The sequence below is a fragment of the Stegodyphus dumicola genome, chromosome 3 (genome assembly GCF_044657685.1).
Source record: "Stegodyphus dumicola isolate Sdum_Otavi_A_Nest chromosome 3, ASM4465768v1".
Taxonomy (NCBI): domain Eukaryota; kingdom Metazoa; phylum Arthropoda; class Arachnida; order Araneae; family Eresidae; genus Stegodyphus; species Stegodyphus dumicola.
This window is the reverse complement of record NC_140770.1, coordinates 106,632,438-106,651,889: the sequence shown is the minus strand read 5'-3', so window position 1 is coordinate 106,651,889 and position 19,452 is coordinate 106,632,438. Positions and strand designations below refer to the sequence as shown.

The 19,452-nt window shown below is 31.6% G+C and overlaps 2 long non-coding RNA genes across 8 annotated transcripts; one reads left to right on the top strand and one right to left on the bottom strand.

Moving 5' to 3' along the window:
- Nucleotides 1–4,244: 4,244 nt before the first annotated feature.
- LOC146998053 (uncharacterized) lies at nucleotides 4,245–11,689 on the bottom strand. Of its 2 annotated transcripts, XR_015040241.1 has the most exons (4): nucleotides 11,552–11,689; nucleotides 10,787–11,076; nucleotides 4,548–4,647; nucleotides 4,245–4,397 (listed from the first exon to the last, which is right to left on the bottom strand). It is a non-coding gene; the product is annotated as an uncharacterized LOC146998053 (long non-coding RNA). The 2 variants fall into 2 exon arrangements; XR_015040240.1 differs by lacking the exon at nucleotides 11,552–11,689 and having other exon boundaries at nucleotides 4,247–4,397; nucleotides 10,787–11,412.
- LOC146998052 (uncharacterized) lies at nucleotides 8,575–18,228 on the top strand. Of its 6 annotated transcripts, XR_015040007.1 has the most exons (4): nucleotides 11,900–11,970; nucleotides 12,446–12,516; nucleotides 12,598–12,733; nucleotides 17,916–18,228. It is a non-coding gene; the product is annotated as an uncharacterized LOC146998052 (long non-coding RNA). The 6 variants fall into 6 exon arrangements; XR_015040009.1 differs by lacking the exons at nucleotides 11,900–11,970; nucleotides 12,446–12,516; nucleotides 12,598–12,733 and adding exons at nucleotides 8,575–8,766; nucleotides 17,748–17,847 and having other exon boundaries at nucleotides 17,998–18,228; XR_015040006.1 differs by having other exon boundaries at nucleotides 11,892–11,970; nucleotides 12,446–12,733.
- The last annotated feature ends 1,224 nt before the right edge of the window (nucleotides 18,229–19,452 follow it).

Here is a 19,452-nt window from a genome sequence, read left to right as displayed (position 1 = left end):
CGCTATTCCTCTTGCCTTAAGTAAACCATTTTTCATAAAATCTATGTTCGCTCCATCAATGCATCTGGTTAACTTAACATTCTGTAATAAAGTGGACATTGTCTCCTACTTTTGTACATACTTTACATAAATCATTATCTTGAACATGGAATCTTTTCAGATAAAAGGGAAATCTCCCATGACCTGTAAGTAACTGATTCAAGTCAATGTCATTGTTAATATTCATATTTTCTTTAGGAAAAAAATCTTCATGAACATATTATTTTAAGCACAGTTTTCCCATTGAGTCCGCCGTTTATCTACAATGTCACACTTCATAATGTTAATGCATCTTCTCCTGGAGGCTTGTACATCGACAGTCTCAATAGCATTACTCATTGTTGCCTCTTTTGCTAAGACTATAGAGACATTAAGATTTTTTGGAAGCCAGAGAGATGAAAAATTAGCAACCGCCTTCGCCGGGAATCGAACCACGGACCTCTGGAATACCGGCTCAGTGTGCAGAACCACTACACCACGAAGGCACGCTGGGCGAGTGGGAGAAATACCTTAGACATCCGCCCTCTCATTGCCCAAACAACCAGTATGGGCTTTAACCCAATTAAAATTCAATTGATGCCATACCTCCAATTGTATCACCAAATTTTTAATAATTTGAATATTTAAATTTTGCTGCTCGGGGTCAGAGAGTGCTTGAAGAACTGACATACAATCAGAATGTATTGTAATTATTTGTGATTCATTCAGATTTCTTACAAGCCACTCCAAGGCTTTTTGTATAGGATTCAGTTCGGCTTGATACACCGAATTATATTTTTCTAATTTAAACTTTGCATGTTTAATCTCCAGTCCACGATAGAACACTACAAATGCTAAGCCAATTTTTCCCTCCAACCCCGAGCCATCCGTATAGACATCAATATCATTAAATACAGGAATGTATCTATTAAAAGTAATTGATCTTCTTTCCCTTGGATGTAAAAGATGACAATTAAAAATATAAAAAGCAGTGTTAAAAACAATATCATCTGTATATGTATAAAAGTCAATCTTATTTGATCTCAATAAAAACTTTTTATAATAAAAGTCATAGGACAACGAGATGGGCGGAATGCCCGCAAGTATATTAGCCATTTCCGTAGGAGCAGTTCTAAAACGTCTTGTGATTGCCAGCAGCCAGCCTCTCTGGATAGAATTCAATTTGTTCCTTAGTCTCAGCAACTCCGCTGCCCTAGAACCCCAAGCTCCAACACCATACATTATAATAGGAGCAATAACACATTCATAAATTTGTTTCATAGTCCTATTCTTAATAGCTAAAATCTCACCAGAGAAGGATCTCTTATAAAATTGATCTTCATAGGTACAAGTATTCTTGGATTTTATTTAAGAAAGTATGTAAATTTACTGCAATATCACATATCAGTGATCTTTACTTGTAGGTTTCTGGCGATCAACAGCATTGGCAGGCATCTATGTTCTTCAATATAATTATTATTAAAAATGCTATCTAAATTTAGTACACTACTCTGTACTAGTGAATCTGTTAACAAGTGACAACCAAGCTTTAACTTTTTTGATCGAATGTTATAAATTATGTACGGGCTATCTGCTTAGTTGGAGGGATATTTTTCTCAGGGAAACAGCCTCACATTACCTGAAGATTTGGAACATCTATTCAGACTATGTGGTTTGCTTTTACCAATCACTCCACCTAAGTTAAAAAAGTTCTCTTTGATTTAAAAATGTTTTGGAAATCTGATCATCCAGTGCTTAGTAACTATCATTCTTGGTACTAAATGCATCCATTCCTCACTCCTACCTTTGGATTTCGCGTCCAAAAGGTAACACAACTATTCTTATGCCTGAATAGATCTAGAAATACCCCTCTGCACATATGAAACTTTATTAATTATTACCTGAATTATTTCAGAATTTTATTAAAGATAACAGTGATGTTATTAACTGCAGCATTTTTATGAATCCAGAGAATATAATAGTTATATTCCAGTCTACACAAATGTTTCTAGGTTCCCTAATCACATCGGTTTGGCTGTTATGTATAATAGAACACAACTTTAAATAGCTTATATGGCATTGAACCTATGATAACGTTTTTGAAAAGTACAAAATCTTTTTTATAGATATATTAAGTTTGTGAAGAAGCCACGTTTAATTTTTATACTTCCATAAACAAAGCAGCGTGGTTTAACATAGCAAAATCTAAAATTTTTCTGTAGTTTTTTTCAACAGTTCACAACAATTTTATTTTATATGTACTTGGATGTATTCTTGTCTTTACTTATCAGTTTAGATAATCTGGAAAATGTTTGGTATATATTTGATACTGTATACTGCATTTAAATTTGCACCAATAAAACCAATTCTTAATTTTATGTTTCGTTCATACCTTGCAAAGTTCATAGGATATGTTTCATGTTTCGTAGGTGTAATCTTTGGCATGAAAATACAAAGTTATATCTTAAACAGATCACTTCCACATACACAAATGATATACCATAACACAAAATATTCTGGTGAAATCCTATCTGAAATAATCTAAATTTTTATGTCATGTTTCTCAGTATAAATCATACACACCAATACAGAACAGTATCTCATTTCTAAAAAATATTTTTTTGGTTCCTTACGTATTCATTTATGAAGCCTCTCATTTTCTAAAAATGCAGATTTTATTCCATATACTTCTGACACTGATGTTTTTAATCAGTAACAGTGCTTAACTAGACCCAATTTTTAGAATTGCTTGTTGTTTGTAGGCCTTTTACACCCCTATTTTGCATATCACAATATTAGTTACTGTTATAATCAGTCACATTTATTCACACTGTTGGATAAAAACAGCACAGTTCAACATTGATGAAATAATTAACACTTAAATTCCAAGAATCATTCCTAATATACTATGATACAAATAATTTAAGAGATTTATGAATGTGTTAGAATTGTTAAGTTTTACGTTTAATGAAAACATTAGGGAACGTGTACGTAGAAATGCAAAGTAACTCAAAGAAGAGTTACTTTGCATTTCTACGTACTTTAAATGGTTGCTACAGAATATTACAAGTTCGAATTTAACTGCACACTTTTGTCCAATTCATGCACTATAAAACCTCATTATTTTGGTTTAGTAGATTAATAAATAGATATCAGATTAGCATTAAGTTTTATTTTCTCAGGCATATAGCATCCAAGAATAGAAATGATAATTAATTAATTTAACACTTCAAAATATACTCATGTGCATGAAAATAATTGTAACTGATGCAAAATGGGAGAAAACATGGCCTTTTGTAAAAGCAGTGTTTGTTCTTTAGTTATGAATGTTTAAATCAAATCTGGATTTTATGTATATGCTTAGAGCAAATATTCTCTTATTTTTAATGTGTCAAACAATTTATGGATATTGGAGTTCTGCAAAAAATTCAATTCTTTAAAACCATCGATGCAAATGATAAACAAAGAAATTTCAGCAAGTACTTCTGTAATGACAGGAAATAATAATAGGCATTATCTAACTATTAAGTAATGATAAGACTTATTCTAGAATTAAAATTACAAGATATTTAATTCCCTGAATGCTTTAGATAAATCTGGCTAAACTCTTCTGTGTGAAAGACCGCAAGCCCTTTGCCTGACACATAAATTTTTATGCCTCCTTATTTTGCAATAGTTAAAAATTAAAAAAATGGGCTGTAACTTCAGCACTCATTTTCCATAACTATTACAAGACCAGTATATTCATCTTTTTGATTAGCAGCAAGTTCACTCGTACTTCTTTGTTTCTGAATGTTGAAAATTAAAATATCTAATTATTGGGAGCAGGACCTTTTCTGTTATTGGAATGTGTGAAAGTTTAATTTGTATATGGCTTTGCGTACCGAAACTTACAAATATGCAAGTACTCTTATTAACCAGGAAACAAAAGTGTCCACATTTTTAAGTGACTATAATGTTTTTTAATCTTAATGAAAATCAATTGATATCATGGATGATGAAATAAAGAATGAAAATATGTTTTATTTAAGAAGGGATAATGTATTATTCATGTCTTGTAAGAAACAATACTTATATTATATTATGCTTCACAGATGACTAATTCATAATATGTGGAGCAATTTTCAGTAAAAAATAATTCAAAAATGGAGAATTTTTTCCCAGACTTTATTCAGAATACATAATTATTTTACATAGCTTTTATTCATCTTTTATTTCTGAAAATAAAGACATATCAGATAAAATTGCTTGAATAGAGTATAAATATTATTATTCAACCATATTATTTCAAAATTTATGAGTACTAGTTTCAGTTTCAGAAAATTCTGCTGGCAGAGCTTGCTCTTGACTCTTTATACATACCAGATATCCATCGTTTACTGAAAAATAAAGAAGACTAAATTCAATTGTGAAACACGAGATCCCTGAAAACAATGCACCATTCATTTTGCAAACATAAACCTGAAATATTAAAAATGATCAGATATGTTATGAGATTAATTATGAACAGAAAAATTTTCAGTACTTACATATTACCCCATTGGCCATGAAAATTGGTACAGACCCACCAATCATTCCTGAGGAAATCCTTCACAGTCAATGGGATAAAGTACAAATTTTCTGATTCCTCTTTAAAAAAAAGAGAAAATTTTGGCATGTAGATCCCCGAGAATGCATTGTTAACATAAAATGAACTATTCTCTATTATCCACAATTGGGGGGTATCACCCTGGCCAAAAGGGCTCATTGTTGCCTACTTTAACAATTTTCTTTTATACTATTATTATACTTCCAAGTTACATACAAACATAAGCATTTTTATTTGTTTATTAGCTTATTAGCCATATAACATTACAAAATAAAGCAAACTCAAAAAAAAAAAAAAAAAAAAAAAAAAAAAAAACTTTTATAGAAACTGTATGGCAGCAGATGAACTGCAAAATATTTGTCCACTATACTTTATATTTTTCAAGCATTACCAAAGGAATGGAATGCTGTCCTGAAAAACATTTCTTATTTTTAATTTCTTTAAATATATCAATCACTTAAAATTATATGCTCGTATATCATTTTCCGGAATTCAGTTATATTAACTGGCATATTTAAACTTTGATTTTTAATCCTCTGATAAGCATAGTAACATACTAAAACACCACAGCTCATATTATCAGTTTGAAAAATATGCAAAGGATAAATTATTTTCCATTTAGTGCTAGTAGCAAATATTTTAGCTAAAACCTTACACCATGTATGAATTAAAATTTGATACTCTTGCACACATGATTTATTTTGTGGATCATAAAATTCAAATACCATATCTGGAATATTTACTATTATTAATATCCAATGACAATTTAAATTTGCAGGGATAAAAAATAATTTTGCTGATTTTAATCTTGTTAATAACAGATCTTTAATACAGGAATTTGCTTTAGGTATTTGTAAATTAGACTTAACAAAGGCAAAATTTTCATAACTGTTTAATATTTTAAACAAAAAAGCATCAATTATAGATTCATTTTGATCAATTCTGGTTAAATCACGCAGATATTGATCACTGTTATTTAAATCAAATGCTATGGCTTTAAATTTAATTTTCTTTTCCACACATTCATTTATTTCTGGGTCATCTACACTATCATTAAAATCTTCGATTCTTGTTCTGCTGATGTTTCTGTAATTTTCTTTTTTTAAAAGTTTTAAACAATTGTGGGTTAAGTTTTTGATTTGGTGAAATTGGACACGATGCACTTGAAACTCTTCTTGAATTTTCATTCGAGTTTAAAATTCCCCTACATTCTGAAACTAATGAATTTAATGTTATATGAACTCACTTTAACATGACATTTTGGACTTTTGGTTGTCTTATTAATCGCAGTAATTCTTCTACAAACTTTTCACATGGATTTACTCTCTGTTCAATACTTTGTGGAATGTAATGATTAACAGAATACACATTTATTGCTTTCATATTTCCATTGAATTTCTGATTCGATTTAAGATTAATCTCTGAGGGATTAAACATACAATCATTTTGTCTATTAAGAAATGAATGCACTTTATGTATATGTTTGCACAGCAATTTATCTAAGCAATTGCCATGATACAAGTGACTACACAATGAGACACAATACTTAAGGGCATCTATAAAAGCAAAAATCCTGACACGGACAAATTTCAAAAAGATGCTGCACAGTATATATTTTATTTTTTGCCTGGGAGCAAACAGTCCAAGAATTATCAGAGCATTTATTTACATCACTGTCCCTAATTTTTAGTCCTCTCTGATGCCTACTTAAACAAAAAATGGAATTTCTGGGAGATACATTAGTGTATAATTTATAGGTATGCTTTAAATATTTATCTTTCTCAATTGTCAGAAGTGTAGAAATTAAAATATCTAATCGTCTATTATGTCTCCGCTTAAAATAAACAGTTTTCAACTGATTGTGAAAAGATTCACAGTACATGTTAGTATCAGTAAATGCATGTGGAAAGTTCCGATAACATAAAGCCCATTCTTCTAATCTATTTTTATAATTTTCAGAAAAGTATTCAATAAAATCTCTACTTTTCCTAGAATAGTCATTCAAAAACTTCCTTATTTGATCATGAAAAGTGATCTGGTTTCTTTTATGTAATATTTTTGTTAATTCTCCTAGCATTTTTTGTCGTACTTCCTTAACTACCACTTTAGAATTAAGTTGTCAGAACCAACTTTGGCGTATGTGCCACGAACATAAAAGATGCTTAACATTTTGGCCAAAAACCTCTGAAAATGCAGGATATGTAACTTTGTCATCATCTGTCATTATGCAGTTTACATATAAATTTGGTACACGACACTTTAAACTATTAAATAAACAATAAAGAGTGTCAGCATCTAGAAAATTAGTAATAAAATGAGCAATTGGATAGCCACAACCAAATTCATCAGGTACTATAAGATTAAGAAGGTAAAAATCATACTGGTTAGTCTTATGCGGAGAATCGATACATAGAATCTCTGTACAACCTTTTATCCTCATTTCTTTCTGTTCACGTGTCTGAAGACCAAAAGCAAACGATACTTTATGATTTGGAAGATTATCTAGATCAGTTGGACCGTACAAAGTTGAATTATTCTGAGGCTTTTAATATATATTATAATAACACAGGATTTTATGCTTCACATTTTAAAGTTTCAATGATTGAATTAATAGAAACTGCATCACTACTTGGACGCAATGAATTGTTTAAATATCTAGAATAAGCACAAATAGCTTTATGGGAGACAAAGCTTTCCTTTACAGGGAATTTATTTCTATTCTCGCGATTTCGTGATCCATCTTGTAAGATATCCCTATTTTTTGTGGAGGCACAGACAAATGTAAATTTGCTTTTATCAAACATCGCATACTTTGTTTCAATGGCTGATATTTACAATTTTCCAACTTTTGCTCATGCTTATGTTTAGGAAAGTAAAAAACAGAGATTTTATTCATTTCTTCACACGCCCACATTCTGACTGGACAGCATAAATTTTTTGAAATTGTACATTTTTTATTTTTCCGACTAGTATTTTTTCAAAATCAGAATAACCTTGCGTGGTAAACTGACAACAATAATAATGATAAGTTTTAGAACTTTTCGTTACTTTAGAAAACTTCCTGAATGAAGTAAATGTCGAGGTTCCTTCCAGTTCTATCCAGTCTTGAAAATAACTCATTGTTTCAAATGAATATTCTTTTAAGTTATTTAAATTATGTTCATCTGCTAAATGCTTATTAAAATTTAAAACATATGTAAAAGACTTATGGCAATCAGGTATGAAGCATACATACAATTTATTAAGTTTTGTGCAAAATTTCTTATGATTAAAAAATGATAATTTGCAAGGATAACAGTTATCACTATTTAGACATTTCTGAGGGTAAACAGATGAAAAATTTTGTTTTAAATCAGGTACTTGTTTATTTGAACATTTTTTTTTTTTTTTTTTTTTTTTTTTTTTTTTTTTTGTGTGTGTGTGTGTGTGTGTGTGTGTGTGTTTATAAAATGAATTTTTCGATTTATACGTTTTCAAGCATATTTCACATTTATGAAGATAAGCCATTCCTATTTTGTCATTAATACATTCTTTGGTTTCTAATGTTTTAACACTTGATACATTATCAATGTTTATAGCAATATTACTTTGAGGAGAAGTTAATGAAAGTTTAAAATTTTCAGTTTTTCTTTGCAATTTTTTTTATGATTATTAAAAGAATTTTTAGTTTTATAGTTTTTTTTACAAACATCACATTTTCTAGGGTAAAGCGATGGTGCATTACAGTCAATTTCGGACCCCCCCCCTCCAGTCAGAATAGGACACATAGACTTATTTTCCCTCTCTTGACAATTAATTTCACTGCTTTCTACATGATCTTTGGTTGATCTTTACAATATGGTAACTGGTAGTTTGGCGACATTTTGGAGGCGATAAAGGTTACTACCTGGGACTTTGGTAATAATGTGAGCAGTACTCAGTTCCGATTACGCATTATTTTGTGTGAGGGGAATGAGAGATCATGGGATATGTCATGTGATATTAATGGACGAATTACGGTTCTTGAATCGGAAAAGGGGGGAAATCGGGAAAAAATCTGGAAATTTTGTATTTGGTTTATTCTGTGTTGTGTGAAACAGTGTTCGTGAATTTTTGGATCCCATGGCCGTAACTAAAGTAAAGTTTATCGGACACGTAATCAAGATTCTGAAGAAGATTAGGTAAGTTAGTATTTTTAATTACTTGATATTATTTTTATGCATTGTTCTAAATGTAAGGTGGAAGTAAAGGAATTTGGTATTATTGGGAAAATTGTTATTAGCAATGATTTAGTTTAAAGTAATTAGGATTGTAAGGTAATTTTTATTAATTTAATGTATGTGCTCATTTATATTTTAAGTAGTGTTTTTGAATTTAATTATATTTTAATTAAATGATAGTTATTTTGTGAATTTTATGTTTGTAGGAATTTGGTATACGTTATCAGGTAATTTCATATATGTTCTTTTTACCGGGTTTAAAGATTGAGAAAATTGTCATGTATTTTCGTGAAATTTTTCTAATTTATGAGAAAAAAGCAGTGTACATGGATATAGTGAAGAGTGTGCGCAATGCCATTTTTGTGCAATTCTGGGATGTTTTTTTAGGTAAAAATAAGTCGGCGTGTACATGGTTTATGTGTATGTGTTATTTTGAAAAACGCGTAAGGAGTATGGTATTGTGCACTTTTTCCCAATTTTGCAGTGAATATTTGTCATGATTAAGTAGTTTTGTTAGATAAAATTTCTAGCATAAGTGTAATTCGGCTCGTAGATTGTTGGAAGAAGTGTTCAGTAGATAAAAAGAAAAGAAACATGTCTTTACTTCGTGAAGACAAAATGGCGACGGGAAAAAAAAAATAGAGGGTTGCTGTAGGAGAGTTAATCGCCAAATTTTCGCCAAAAAACGCCAAGTTACCATAATGTAAAGATCAACCTGATCTTTTAGTAAACAAAATTTATTAAAGTGAAAGAAACTTAGGCCAAAACTAGAAGAAGCGCTTCCTCTGGTCATAGAAATGTTCTTTTCCTGCAAAGCAGAACTAGAGGCAGAGTAAAAGTCATCTTTTGTTGTACACAATTTAGGTTGTGAAATATAAAAATTTGTTGAATCATTTTTTAAAATCCCTTTGCCACTAACAGAAGAACAATACAATGGATAACAATCACTGAAAGAAACAGCACTTGCCTGCTGTACACTACAACCAGCAGCAGCGACTGCATTTTTTTGTGATGATCCCGTGTAGGCCATTACACTTTTTAAGCGCAAAACAGCTGAAGCAGCATTCTTCAGACGCAAACCGCCACTAACAGTCAAATCCTTCCTTGGACACACACCATCACCAAAAGCACGAATTGGATTCTTCTGAAAGCTAGCAATTGGGACAGTAGTGTTCGTAGAAGAATTAACAGTGGAACTAGCACTGCTCCTCAGAAAACGGCCAGAACCACGGACTGCAACACGTCTGGAGTAGTCAACATCAGCAAGGGTGTCATTTCTACGACAGGGGCTGGGAGTGACGTTATTCCTTGAATGCAAACCAAAAGCAGCTTCTTCGGATGATCGCCAGTACCATGGACACCAACAACGGGAATGACAACATTCTTACGCATGGGACAGGGGTAGCAATGTTCCTTGGATGCAAATCAGAACCAGAGCAAGGGATGGCAGCATTCCTCAGATGTGAACCAAAACCATGGACAGAAACATACTTAAAATGAGAGCCAACACTATGTATGGCAACATTTCTAGAATGACATCTAGGTTTAGCCTCATTCCTTACATGCAAACCAGAATCAGTTCTACAGAGTGATCCACCACCATGCAATGAGACCGAGAGCTAGCATCTGGGTTGGCAACGTTTTTAGGATGTGAGCCAGGGGTGGTATCATTTTGCAGATGCAAACTAGAACCATCTGTGGGGTTAACAGCTTTCCTTGAATGAAAGTCACCACCATGGACAACACATTTAAAATGCGATCCAGCACCAGGAATAGCAACACTCTTCAGTCAAGAGCCAGAAGCAGCTTTAGCAGCATTTCTCAAATCAGAATTAGCCTTCTTAGTAGCATCTACAGCACAACCATGCTTCAAAACAGTTGAATAAAGAGGATAAGAAGGGCTTGCAGAAACAAAAGAATCACTCAGCGGTGGAAAATCCAATGCAGTAAATTAAACACAAGATAATACAAAATGACTTACCTTTGCAGAAACTGGCTTTGAAGTCATAACAGTCTTGATATTATCCAGGAAAACTGCCACAAGTTTCGTGTTCCCCAGACGGTTTAGGTGTAATCCATCCCTAGCCAATAACCTAGCTCCAAATTCATGAGACAACCTGCAAACAAAAAAAAAAGCTTCTCGATTTTGGCAGTAATTTTCAAGTTGAGAATTAATTTCTACAACTTTTCTACTAATTACCTGTAAACGGTTCAAAGCTGCTACTCGCTGATTTAAAGTTGTGAAAAAATCTTCATCACATGGTAGGATATCTGAAATGATAACATTGATATTTGGGTTCAAAGTTTAATATCCCTAGAGAGGCAATCGTACTTTTTAAGAATAACTTCAACATTGTCATTCGAATTGTTGGTACCAACATGTACCAAAATCAAATGGTATCGATTGTCCAAAAAGGATTTAACCTTTCTATCATTGCACCAGGAAAAGAATGTAAATCTACTTCATAATTCAGAAGATTCGCAGGTAAATATTTAACCATTGAATCTCCAGTTATAAGCAATTTCATCTTTTTTTGGTTGCATATCGGCAAAACAAACACAACTACAAATCGAAACACAGATCAATAATTTGGTAATATACACTGTAAATAAAATGCAACTATATATTAAATGAAAACCAAATCAAACACTAATCATAAATATAACAAAATACAAATAATTATTAATAGAAAAAAAAAGTAAATAGCTCAAGTAATGCGAGAAAAATGGCGCAAAAAATACACACCTCACTCCCGCTAATATTAACACGTAAATTAAATTCGCGCCAATTCTTCAGCTTGCGGAAAAATTTACGGAAAAAAAAAATAACGCCAAATGCTCGCCAAGCTTTGTTACCAACAGAGATATCAAAGGTACATATCCGGTGATGACGTAGAACACACTTCCGGGTTCCGATTTGCGGAATTCTGTAAAACTCCCAACTCCTCCCACTATTCTACAGTTATGATTAAAGAGTTTTACAGAATTCCGCAAATCGGAACCCGGAAGTGTGTTCTACGTCATCACCGGATATGTACCTTTGATATCTCTGTTGGCAACAAAGCTTGGCGAGCATTTGACGTTATTTTTTTTTTCCGTAAATTTTTCCGCAAGCTGAAGAATTGGCGCGAATTTAATTTACGTGTTAATATTAGCGGGAGTGAGGTGTGTATTTTTTGCGCCATTTTTCTCGCATTACTTGAGCTATTTACTTTTTTTTTCTATTAATAATTATTTGTATTTTGTTATATTTATGATTAGTGTTTGATTTGATTTTCATTTAATATATAGTTGCATTTTATTTACAGTGTATATTACCAAATTATTGATCTGTGTTTCGATTTGTAGTTGTGTTTGTTTTGCCGATATGCAACCAAAAAAAGATGAAATTGCTTATAACTGGAGATTCAATGGTTAAATATTTACCTGCGAATCTTCTGAATTATGAAGTAGATTTACATTCTTTTCCTGGTGCAATGATAGAAAGGTTAAATCCTTTTTGGACAATCGATACCATTTGATTTTGGTACATGTTGGTACCAACAATTCGAATGACAGTGTTGAAGTTATTCTTAAAAAGTACGATTGCCTCTCTAGGGATATTAAACTTTGAACCCAAATATCAATGTTATCATTTCAGATATCCTACCATGTGATGAAGATTTTTTCACAACTTTAAATCAGCGAGTAGCAGCTTTGAACCGTTTACAGGTAATTAGTAGAAAAGTTGTAGAAATTAATTCTCAACTTGAAAATTACTGCCGAAATCGAGAAGCTTTTTTTTGTTTGCAGGTTGTCTCATCAATTTGGAGCTAGGTTATTGGCTAGGGATGGATTACACCTAAACCGTCTGGGGAACAAGAAACTTGTGGCAGTTTTCCTGGATAATATCAAGACTGTTATGACTTCAAAGCCAGTTTCTGCAAAGGTAAGTCATTTTGTATTGTCTTGTGTTTAATTTACTGCATTGGATTTTCCACCGCTGAGTGATTCTTTTGTTTCTGCAAGCCCTTCTTATCCTCTTTATTCAACTGTTTTGAAGCATGGTTGTGCTGTAGATGCTACTAAGAAGGCTAATTCTGATTTGAGAAATGCTGCTAAAGCTGCTTCTGGCTCTTGACTGAAGAGTGTTGCTATTCCTGGTGCTGGATCGCGTTTTAAATGTGTTGTCCATGGTGGTGACTTTCATTCAAGGAAAGCTGTTAACCCCACAGATGGTTCTAGTTTGCATCTGCAAAATGATACCACCCCTGGCTCACATCCTAAAAACGTTGCCAACCCAGATGCTAGCTCTCGGTCTCATTGCATGGTGGTGGATCACTCTGTAGAACTGATTCTGGTTTGCATGTAAGGAATGAGACTAAACCTAGATGTCATTCTAGAAATGTTGCCATACGTAGTGTTGGCTCTCATTTTAAGTATGTTTCTGTCCATGGTTTTGGTTCACATCTGAGGAATGCTGCCATCCCTTGCTCTGGTTCTGATTTGCATCCAAGGAACATTGGTACCCCTGTCCCATGCGTAAGAATGTTGTCATTCCCGTTGTTGGTGTCCATGGTACTGGCGATCATCCGAAGAAGCTGCTTTTGGTTTGCATTCAAGGAATAACGTCACTCCCAGCCCCTGTCGTAGAAAAAATGACACCCTTGCTGATGTTGACTATTCCAGACAAGTTGCAGTCCGTGGTTCTGGCCGTTTTCTGAGGAGCAGTGCTAGTTCCACTGTTAATTCTTCTACGAACACTACTGTCCCAATTGCTAGCTTTCAGAAGAATCCAATTCGTGCTTTTGGTGATGGTGTGTGTCCAAGGAAGGATTTGACAGTTAGTGGCGGTTTGCGTCTGAAGAATGCTGCTTCAGCTGTTTTGCACCTAAAAAGTGTAATGGCCTACACGGGATCATCACAAAAAAATGCAGTCGCTGCTGCTGGTTGTAGTGTACAGCAGGCAAGTGCTGTTTCTTTCAGTGATTGTTATCCATTGTATTGTTCTTCTGTTAGTGGCAAAGGGATTTTAAAAAATGATTCAACAAATTTTTATATTTCACAACCTAAATTGTGTACAACAAAAGATGACTTTTACTCTGCCTCTAGTTCTGCTTTGCAGGAAAAGAACATTTCTATGACCAGAGAAAGCGCTTCTTGTAGTTCTGGCCTAAGTTTCTTTCACTTTAATAAATTTTGTTTACTAAAAGATCATGTAGAAAGCAGTGAAATTAATTGTCAAGAGAGGGAAAATAAGTCTATATGTCCTATTCTGACTGGAGGGGGGGGTCCGAAATTGACTGTAATGCACCATCGTTTTACCCTAGAAAATGTGATGTTTGTAAAAAAAACTATAAAACTAAAAATTCTTTTAATAATCATAAAACAAATTGCAAAGAAAAACTGAAAATTTTAAACTTTCATTAACTTCTCCTCAAAGTAATATTGCTATAAACATTGATAATGTATCGAGTGTTAAAACATTAGAAACCAAAGAATGTATTAATGACAAAATAGAAATGGCTTATCTTCATAAATGTGAAATATGCTTGAAAACGTATAAATCGAAAAATTCATTTTATAAACACACACACACACACACAAAAAAAAAAAAAAAAAAAAAAAAAAAATGTTCAAATAAACAAGTACCTGATTTAAAACAAAATTTTTCATCTGTTTACCCTCAGAAATGTCTAAATAGTGATAACTGTTATCCTTGCAAATTATCATTTTTTAATCATAAGAAATTTTGCACAAAACTTAATAAATTGTATGTATGCTTCATATCTGATTGCCATAAGTCTTTTACATATGTTTTAAATTTTAATAAGCATTTAGCAGATGAACATAATTTAAATAACTTAAAAGAATGTTCATTTGAAACAATGAGTTATTTTCAAGACTGGATAGAACTGGAAGGAACCTCGACATTTACTTCATTCAGGAAGTTTTCTAAAGTAACGAAAAGTTCTAAAACTTATCATTATTATTGTTGTCAGTTTACCACGCAAGGTTATTCTGATTTTGAAAAAATACTAGTCGGAAAAATAAAAAATGTACAATTTCAAAAAATTTATGCTGTCCAGTCAGAATGTGGGCGTGTGAAGAAATGAATAAAATCTCTGTTTTTTACTTTCCTAAACATAAGCATGAGCAAAAGTTGGAAAATTGTAAATATCAGCCATTGAAACAAAGTATGCGATGTTTGATAAAAGCAAATTTACATTTGTCTGTGCCTCCACAAAAAATAGGGATATCTTACAAGATGGATCACGAAATCGCGAGAATAGAAATAAATTCCCTGTAAAGGAAAGCTTTGTCTCCCATAAAGCTATTTGTGCTTATTCTAGATATTTAAACAATTCATTGCGTCCAAGTAGTGATGCAGTTTCTATTAATTCAATCATTGAAACTTTAAAATGTGAAGCATAAAATCCTGTGTTATTATAATATATATTAAAAGCCTCAGAATAATTCAACTTTGTACGGTCCAACTGATCTAGATAATCTTCCAAATCATAAAGTATCGTTTGCTTTTGGTCTTCAGACACGTGAACAGAAAGAAATGAGGATAAAAGGTTGTACAGAGATTCTATGTATCGATTCTCCGCATAAGACTAACCAGTATGATTTTTACCTTCTTAATCTTATAGTACCTGATGAATTTGGTTGTGGCTATCCAGTTGCTCATTTTATTACTAATTTTCTAGATGCTGACACTCTTTATTGTTTATTTAATAGTTTAAAGTGTCGTGTACCAAATTTATATGTAAACTGCATAATGACAGATGATGACAAAGTTACATATCCTGCATTTTCAGAGGTTTTTGGCCAAAATGTTAAGCATCTTTTATGTTCGTGGCACGTACGCCAAAGTTGGTTCTGACAACTTAATTCTAAAGTGGTAGATAAGGAAGTACGACAAAAAATGCTAGGAGAATTAACAAAAATATTACATAAAAGAAACCAGATCACTTTTCATGATCAAATAAGGAAGTTTTTGAATGACTATTCTAGGAAAAGTAGAGATTTTATTGAATACTTTTCTGAAAATTATAAAAATAGATTAGAAGAATGGGCTTTATGTTATCGGAACTTTCCACATGCATTTACTGATACTAACATGTACTGTGAATCTTTTCACAATCAGTTGAAAACTGTTTATTTTAAGCGGAGACATAATAGACGATTAGATATTTTAATTTCTACACTTCTGACAATTGAGAAAGATAAATATTTAAAGCATACCTATAAATTATACACTAATGTATCTCCCAGAAATTCCATTTTTTGTTTAAGTAGGCATCAGAGAGGACTAAAAATTAGGGATAGTGATGTAAATAAATGCTCTGATAATTCTTGGACTGTTTGCTCCCAGGCAAAAAATAAAATATATACTGTGCAGCATCTTTTTGAAATTTGTCCGTGTCAGGATTTTTGCTTTTATAGATGCCCTTAAGTATTGTGTCTCATTGTGTAGTCACTTGTATCATGGCAATTGCTTAGATAAATTGCTGTGCAAACATATACATAAAGTGCATTCATTTCTTAATAGACAAAATGATTGTATGTTTAATCCCTCAGAGATTAATCTTAAATCGAATCAGAAATTCAATGGAAATATGAAAGCAATAAATGTGTATTCTGTTAATCATTACATTCCACAAAGTATTGAACAGAGAGTAAATCCATGTGAAAAGTTTGTAGAAGAATTACTGCGATTAATAAGACAACCAAAAGTCCAAAATGTCATGTTAAAGTGAGTTCATATAACATTAAATTCATTAGTTTCAGAATGTAGGGGAATTTTAAACTCGAATGAAAATTCAAGAAGAGTTTCAAGTGCATCGTGTCCAATTTCACCAAATCAAAAACTTAACCCACAATTGTTTAAAACTTTTAAAAAAAGAAAATTACAGAAACATCAGCAGAACAAGAATCGAAGATTTTAATGATAGTGTAGATGACCCAGAAATAAATGAATGTGTGGAAAAGAAAATTAAATTTAAAGCCATAGCATTTGATTTAAATAACAGTGATCAATATCTGCGTGATTTAACCAGAATTGATCAAAATGAATCTATAATTGATGCTTTTTTGTTTAAAATATTAAACAGTTATGAAAATTTTGCCTTTGTTAAGTCTAATTTACAAATACCTAAAGCAAATTCCTGTATTAAAGATCTGTTATTAACAAGATTAAAATCAGCAAAATTATTTTTTATCCCTGCAAATTTAAATTGTCATTGGATATTAATAATAGTAAATATTCCAGATATGGTATTTGAATTTTATGATCCACAAAATAAATCATGTGTGCAAGAGTATCAAATTTTAATTCATACATGGTGTAAGGTTTTAGCTAAAATATTTGCTACTAGCACTAAATGGAAAATAATTTATCCTTTGCATATTTTTCAAACTGATAATATGAGCTGTGGTGTTTTAGTATGTTACTATGCTTATCAGAGGATTAAAAATCAAAGTTTAAATATGCCAGTTAATATAACTGAATTCCGGAAAATGATATACGAGCATATAATTTTAAGTGATTGATATATTTAAAGAAATTAAAAATAAGAAATGTTTTTCAGGACAGCATTCCATTCCTTTGGTAATGCTTGAAAAATATAAAGTATAGTGGACAAATATTTTGCAGTTCATCTGCTGCCATACAGTTTCTATAAAAGTTTTTTTTTTTTTTTTTTTTTTTTTTTTGAGTTTGCTTTATTTTGTAATGTTATATGGCTAATAAGCTAATAAACAAATAAAAATGCTTATGTTTGTATGTAACTTGGAAGTATAATAATAGTATAAAAGAAAATTGTTAAAGTAGGCAACAATGAGCCCTTTTGGCCAGGGTGATACCCCCCAATTGTGGATAATAGAGAATAGTTCATTTTATGTTAACAATGCATTCTCGGGGATCTACATGCCAAAATTTTCTCTTTTTTTTAAAGAGGAATCAGAAAATTTGTACTTTATCCCATTGACTGTGAAGGATTTCCTCAGGAATGATTGGTGGGTCTGTACCAATTTTCATGGCCAATGGGGTAATATGTAAGTACTGAAAATTTTTCTGTTCATAATTAATCTCATAACATATCTGATCATTTTTAATATTTCAGGTTTATGTTTGCAAAATGAATGGTGCATTGTTTTCAGGGATCTCGTGTTTCACAATTGAATTTAGTCTTCTTTATTTTTCAGTAAACGATGGATATCTGGTATGTATAAAGAGTCAAGAGCAAGCTCTGCCAGCAGAATTTTCTGAAACTGAAACTAGTACTCATAAATTTTGAAATAATATGGTTGAATAATAATATTTATACTCTATTCAAGGAATTTTATCTGATATGTCTTTATTTTCAGAAATAAAAGATGAATAAAAGCTATGTAAAATAATTATGTATTCTGAATAAAGTCTGGGAAAAAATTCTCCATTTTTGAATTATTTTTTACTGAAAATTGCTCCACATATTATGAATTAGTCATCTGTGAAGCATAATATAATATAAGTATTGTTTCTTACAAGACATGAATAATACATTATCCCTTCTTAAATAAAACATATTTTCATTCTTTATTTCATCATCCATGATATCAATTGATTTTCATTAAGATTAAAAAACATTATAGTCACTTAAAAATGTGGACACTTTTGTTTCCTGGTTAATAAGAGTACTTGCATATTTGTAAGTTTCGGTACGCAAAGCCATATACAAATTAAACTTTCACACATTCCAATAACAGAAAAGGTCCTGCTCCCAATAATTAGATATTTTAATTTTCAACATTCAGAAACAAAGAAGTACGAGTGAACTTGCTGCTAATCAAAAAGATGAATATACTGGTCTTGTAATAGTTATGGAAAATGAGTGCTGAAGTTACAGCCCATTTTTTTAATTTTTAACTATTGCAAAATAAGGAGGCATAAAAATTTATGTGTCAGGCAAAGGGCTTGCGGTCTTTCACACAGAAGAGTTTAGCCAGATTTATCTAAAGCATTCAGGGAATTAAATATCTTGTAATTTTAATTCTAGAATAAGTCTTATCATTACTTAATAGTTAGATAATGCCTATTATTATTTCCTGTCATTACAGAAGTACTTGCTGAAATTTCTTTGTTTATCATTTGCATCGATGGTTTTAAAGAATTGAATTTTTTGCAGAACTCCAATATCCATAAATTGTTTGACACATTAAAAATAAGAGAATATTTGCTCTAAGCATATACATAAAATCCAGATTTGATTTAAACATTCATAACTAAAGAACAAACACTGCTTTTACAAAAGGCCATGTTTTCTCCCATTTTGCATCAGTTACAATTATTTTCATGCACATGAGTATATTTTGAAGTGTTAAATTAATTAATTATCATTTCTATTCTTGGATGCTATATGCCTGAGAAAATAAAACTTAATGCTAATCTGATATCTATTTATTAATCTACTAAACCAAAATAATGAGGTTTTATAGTGCATGAATTGGACAAAAGTGTGCAGTTAAATTCGAACTTGTAATATTCTGTAGCAACCATTTAAAGTACGTAGAAATGCAAAGTAACTCTTCTTTGAGTTACTTTGCATTTCTACGTACACGTTCCCTAATGTTTTCATTAAACGTAAAACTTAACAATTCTAACACATTCATAAATCTCTT